Source organism: Carassius gibelio, chromosome B15 (assembly GCF_023724105.1).
Source record: "Carassius gibelio isolate Cgi1373 ecotype wild population from Czech Republic chromosome B15, carGib1.2-hapl.c, whole genome shotgun sequence".
In the NCBI taxonomy this organism is placed as follows: Eukaryota; Metazoa; Chordata; class Actinopteri; order Cypriniformes; family Cyprinidae; genus Carassius; species Carassius gibelio.
The window spans coordinates 19,268,966-19,275,438 of record NC_068410.1 but is presented as its reverse complement, the minus strand read 5'-3'; the positions used below and the strand labels follow the sequence as shown (position 1 = coordinate 19,275,438).

General features: G+C 33.3%; 1 protein-coding gene across 1 annotated transcript in view; it reads left to right on the top strand.

Annotated features, from left to right (window-relative positions):
- The window catches only part of LOC127972800 (1,4-alpha-glucan-branching enzyme), a 163,257-nt gene extending 162,113 nt beyond the window's left edge, over positions 1-1,144 (top strand). Inside the window, exon 16 of the mRNA XM_052576588.1 lies at positions 1-1,144. This exon is cut by the window's left edge and continues 192 nt beyond it. The gene's annotated coding sequence lies outside the window, so the exon portion shown is untranslated.
- The last annotated feature ends 5,329 nt before the right edge of the window (positions 1,145-6,473 follow it).

Sequence of the window (6,473 nt, the reverse complement as noted above, 5' to 3'; positions counted from 1 at the left end):
GTTATGAATACTTTCTATCCCATTCCTTTTCAAGTCATTTTTTTTCTGTCATTGTTCACAGATTATTGATTATCAAGTATTAGTTTCTCAATAACCCACTTTCCAACTGAGCTAAAGTTTAATTGCCAAACCCTGTTATGCTAAAGTTCAAACAAAACTTTATTCATATGGTTAGATCATCGCCAGATCTTAATTACTACTGAAATTTCTATTTAACAAGTGAATAATGTTATCACTTGTATTGTGGTCAGTATTATAAGCGATATTAGTCAGCACTGTATTTATAATACTGTTATTGTGAGAAGTAAATATAATTACTTTCCATAAGTCTGATTTGTCTGCTATTTAATTTGACACAAGCACTTGTTGACATTCTGTGTAAGTGATATTCTGTATAAATATGTATGTGCACCAAGTATTCATCCAAGTTAAAATAATCATAATAAATCGTTTGAGAATGACATATTGATTACAAGTCAGTTCAGTGCTGAGCTCTTGAATTATATAGTTTTTTAAATCAAAGTTATATTTTTTCTAGTGCCTTTAAAACTTTTCAGTCATAACCAGGTTTTGGTGAATATTAATTTGACTAAATTAGGTTTTTTTGTATTCATTCATAATATAAAATCTGAGATAATATAGAAACTATTTTTCTAATTGCTTTTCAGACAGTTGTGTCGCTCAGTTTAAACATCTTTTATAATACATTTTATTTCTTTCTTCAATGACAACAGTTTTCTGTAACCCTGCTTGAGATCCGGAAGTAAGAAAATTAATATTATAATCTTAAAGCTGCTCTCCTCAAGGTGTCATTGGAAGATCATCTTGTTTTGTGGTCCTGGTTCGAAGAAACCTAAATTTGCCCTCAATGAATCTGATGCTCTCATAGATGTACAGTAATGGGTAGCATAATCTGTCATACTGAGAAATTTATATTGTTTATTTTTGTTATTATGAAAATATAGCAGCTAATGAGAAGGTTTTATTCATGAAAACAAAACAAAAATGCATTGCAAAAAAAATCCAATCCAAAAGCTTGCAAGGTCCTTGTGATGGTCAACAAATATTTGTGTGCAAAGTTAAACACTGTGCCATTTGTGGGTGAAAGCCGTACTATACTCAAATAAAGCACTGCTGAAAGAAAGACTGTGCTTGTTCTTTGCTCTTCTGCAACCAAACAGTTTTCAAAGTAAAACTGCATTCTTTTTCACAATTTTATTTTGCTTTTGAGTCCCTTTACCATATACTAGTCTAGTATAGTTTATACAATTATTGTTAATTAGGTTACAACAATTTTGTTCTTGCTTTGATCAACTGGGATGTGTCTCTTGAAGCTGGTTGGTTTGGCTTAAAATTATTAACTTTTTTTTTTTTTTTTTTGTATGGAGAGTAAATGGTATTTACTTAATGACATTATTTTTCATATATACGTGGTGGTGTATGAATATGTGCTATCTCATAGATTTTATTTGAACTGTTTACACACCAGTGACAGTGTTGTTTAGGGATGGACCTTCATGTGTATTTTCAAATGAAAAAGTGTGTATTTTCATACACGCATCTTACAAATGTATTCAAAATCATCACACCTCAATAAATAATTGCATTTTCTTATGAGATTAAGCTGAACAAACATAAAACTCCACAGGTGCCTTGCAATGATATGATGAGGTGTATCTCAGGTGCATCTAGATTTCGCTGTATTGACCAATCAGACACCAGGACCGGAAATGTCTCTTATATTATGAGATGTATGCAACTCCTAGTGCTTCTAACGTAGATATTTTCCTGTTAGTCAGGATGCATGTGCTCTCATGGCCATTGATCGCAGGCAAATTTGCACTGAGAGCTTGTCGAGTTTAATGCAGTGCTTGTATATAGAGATGTTTATAAAGGCTTTGTCGGTGACAGTGACATCTTTATCACTGAGATTAACAGATCAAGTCTCTAAAGTGCTCGAAAACAGACAACAAACCGCATCCTCGTGCATTGATATTCTTATTCAAGGTTCTTGATAGCTTACTCCATTAAAGTGTTATGTAACTCACCAGAGCATGTTTATTTCGAATAATATTCCTTGTGGTAATCTATAGAAACCTGTTTCCACCTCTGAGTGAAAAATAAAAGAATTGTGAGAAAAGGTTAGAAAAAAAAATAAAGTTGCAGTTGGAAGAAATAGTCGCAAATTACAATTTATAAAAATGGCTTTACAAGATATGCTCACATTGTGAGATATAAATTCATAATTATGAGAAATAAAAAGTTGCAGTTGAGTGAAGTACTGTATAAATAATTAATTGTGAGATGTAAAATATGCAGCTATGAGAAACAGTCACAATTGTGGAATATAAAGTCAAACAAGGATAATGTTCTCAAGAAACAAACTATAACAATTTGCCAATAACGTTTTGCAAAATATAGTCACAGTTGTGAATTATAAAGTTGCAGTGTGAGATATAAAGTCACCGAGCAAAAGATTCAACTGTGAGATAAAATGAGAAACAGTCACACTGGAAGACATAAAGTCATACTGAGCAATAAAAAGTCTCAACTGTGAGATAAAAACAAATCTGGGGAACAAAGCTGCAATTGCGAAATACAGTCACATGGTGAGATGCACTGTAAAATCAGTGAGATATAAAACTTTTCAATTGCAAGAAACAAAATTGCAATGTGAGATAAAAAGCAAATAATATGAAACAAAGTATTGATTATGAGATAAAATCACAAATACGAGAACCAAAGACGCAACTGCGAATTAAAATCACATGGTGAGATGCACTGTAAAATCAGTTAGATATTCAACTTTTCAATTGCAAGAAACAAAAACGGCAATGTGTAATATTAAAAAGCTTACAACGAGAAACCGTATCAATTATGAGATAAAATCACAAATATGAGAAACGAAGGCACAACAGCAAAATAGTCACATTTAGAGATATAAAGCTACAATGAGAGATCACGACACAATTAGAAGAAACAAAGTCACAAAATTAGATATAAAATGGCTAATATTAGAAGAAGTAATGATTGCAAAATATTGCGACATTGTGAGACCTAAGGTCACATTGAGAGATAAAGTCACGATGTACGATACAAAAACATGCAAATATGACAGTCACGTCGCAAATACTGAGAAATACAGTCATATACTCAGTCATACTGAGAACAAGAAACAAGTCAACTACAAGAAACAAGCTTGCAATTTTGATACATACAGTTACAATAACCTTTTTTAACTTGCAGTAGAGAAGCGAATGGGTTCCCAACACCAGCAGTAAAGCCGTTTGATCACTTTCCGTTAGAAAGGGCCTTATATACTGCTCAAACATATGGTCAGTTTTATATTTTGTTGGCTGAGCACTAGAAACATTCTTATTCCGAACCCATCAGTTCAACGCAAGTACTGAACACCTCGTTTACCTTTATGTAACACCAAAAGGGCTTAAAATCATTGGCTGTAATGCTAAAAGCTTTGAGAGCGCCACTTTGCATAAATATCTGCCTCTTCCACAAGGACCATTGTGGATTTGAAGGAGGACGTTGTGCTTAATCGTACCTTTCATCCTGACCAATGGCGTTTTCATTAGAGTTCTTGAATTGAATGTGTTAATCTAAACGGGGGGAGTCAACAGGAGCACTGGGACTGCTTGTTTCGCCCGTCTTTTTAGCTAATCAAGTCTACCGTTCGTCATTAATCACCTCTGTGACTGTGTGGAAATCAAGAGCGACTGAAGAAAGCTGTGACCTCAGACTCCCCCGCAAGGTCATGGGTATGTGGACAATGGCTTCTTTTTATGCTTGTTATTCTTCCCTCTTTTTTTGCTCTCCTTCATCTCTGTCTCCATTTACTGATGCACCGTGTAAATCATCCTCTTTCATTGACACTTTGTGATGTATGTTTGGCCTTTAATGTAGTACTGAAGAATGTGCGCTGCATCTATCTTGCGTTTCCCTCATGGGTCAGATAAACTTGCATTATCTCACTGATGAGCCAGCAAATAGCAGCACTAATGCAATTTCCCTTGGGTTTTGTCAGAGCTCCTGTTGGTTGCAAAGGGGTCAAGTGTTGTTCAGACGTCGCAGGCCATTCTTAAATGTTCCATGAGGGACACTGGCTGTGGTTTGTCCTCACACTCCTGAAAGACAACAGTGAATAATACACGGTTCTGCCACTGCTCACTGGCGTTATACTCCGAGTTTGTGAAGTAATGCTTCCATCTAGTGGGATGAGGATCTCATAGCCCTAGGTCTACTGTTATTAGAGGATGTTTTATAGAGTCTTGATCCCTCTTTTAAAAATGCATTTAAGACAGACATTTTATGTAAAGAAGGTCCAAAATCTTAATATAATAATTAGGTGAAATTACTATTTTATGCTATTTATTCATCAGGTAAGCCAGGTAACTTACTGTAAGAACATATTTTAAGACATACTGATTTCCCCTGTATAAATAAATAAAGATTAAATACAGACTAGGATTTATATGTTTTGAAATGCATGTGAAATGTGGATTAGTTTAAAGTACTAAACTTAAAGTAAGATTTATATACTCTTATATGTGGTGTATTATTAACTAGTTGCAGTTATTCGATTAGATTTTTTTTTTTCAAAATGCATTAATTTAAATTGCTTTAAGAAAAAGCGTCAATCTCATCAATGAGACAACAATTAAATGCATTCCATTAAAAAGTATAAACATGCTTAAATGTGGCTAGCAGTGGATATTTACTGATGATAAATATTCAAACCTGACTATTGTGTATTTAAAACAGAGTATTACAGTAAAAATACACTTCTGGTAGGAAGTGAAGTGTTGGATTTTGAATGTAGCTGTATTTATCTTGGTAAGTTACATGTTTTATACTTGAAAGCACATTTCTGTGCCCTATTCAAGAATGCACTTATTAAATAATAACACTCTGAATGACAATGCTGTGTCTGTAATATATATGGATAATAGGCCTACATGATTATTCTGACCTCTCTTAGTGTGATTTTTAGTCTGTTGTGATTTTTAATTGGTCCAGTTTTCCTGTATAGGTTATCTGTACTCTGGTAGTGCATCAAAAAACTATACATCTTGACTGGCCCAAGGTTGAGTGCATTTTAAGCAAAATTTCTTTTTTGGCTGAACTATTCCTTTCAATAGACCCTATAATGCCACAATTTAGTAATTGTGATGGATGTAATTACTGGTGTTAAAAAGCATTTTAAATATACTAATCTCTGCACCAATAAAATGTGCAGCACAAAATGTTTTACTAACAAACAACATCTAATTAATTCACTCTCAAGTAGCCAAGACTGAAAATGTGAGTATTGGGACAGGCCCAGTGTTAACAATGTAGCTTGAAGAAAGAGTTGCTGAAAAATCCCTACAACTAATGTATGCTATTTCAGCTCTCTAGCTCAGCTCGGTTTTAAGATGTTCTGTTTTTTCTTTCCTTTTCTTTTTTCAAAGTTGTTTATTTCCCTGTACACTCGCTAGAATCTCTCTCAGAACAGACTTCTGGGAAAGTCCACAGTTGATTTCAACAAAGGAAGCCTGTGTTATTAGTGAGTCAGCCTACAGATGTGTCTGAGTTTGGATAAGGTGTATGAGGAGTCTTTTTCCATCATCAGACTCTCAGTAAATCAAAGTATCAAAGGTTTCTTTGAACAAATTGGCAAGAAAAATTGAGCAGCAAGATGTTTGCTGCAGTGAAAAATGTATACAGCTCTAGCTGACATACTTTGTTGCAAGTGTATTTCATGCCTTCACTTTTTACTTTCAAATCAAGCTAATTTCTGTTGGACAACACATTCAATTAATCTGAACCCTTTGTGGAATCTGGATGGAAATATCTTTTCACTACTAAATAATACAGTATATTGAACAGGCAAAATACTAATTATGTATCTAGTTGCTACAAGTGCAAGGGATGAGAAAGTTGCAGGGTTTTTTTTTTTTTTTTTGTTCGATACATTAGACTTTTATGTCTCGTATAGTGTATATGATATAGAAAAACATGAAGCTCATACTCTGAGTTAAAAAAAAGACCCAAACTTAGCAAAACATGATAGTCTATTTGAAGCAATTTCTGATATATATATGGCCATAAAGATGAAATTCTTCTGGTAGCTTGTAATGTAAATGAATGAGATCTTTATAACAGTATAACAGGCAAATGCATATAAATATTAGTTGTCTCTCTATATCTCCAATATGTATTAATAAGTTAATATTTAAATGCTCAATTTTATGATCAAACTGTTGTCTTTATTAACCTATGCAAGCAAAACATAATGTAATGTAATGCAATGCAACCATGATTAAGAGAGAAACAAGTAAATGTTACTCAAATGCTTATCACTTGCGATGCATTTTGACAATATTAATCATTTATTTAAAAAAATATGGATAATCAAAAATCTGTTACTTCAGTCTAGTAAATGTTTAAATTTGAATGCCATAAATATATGTTTAATT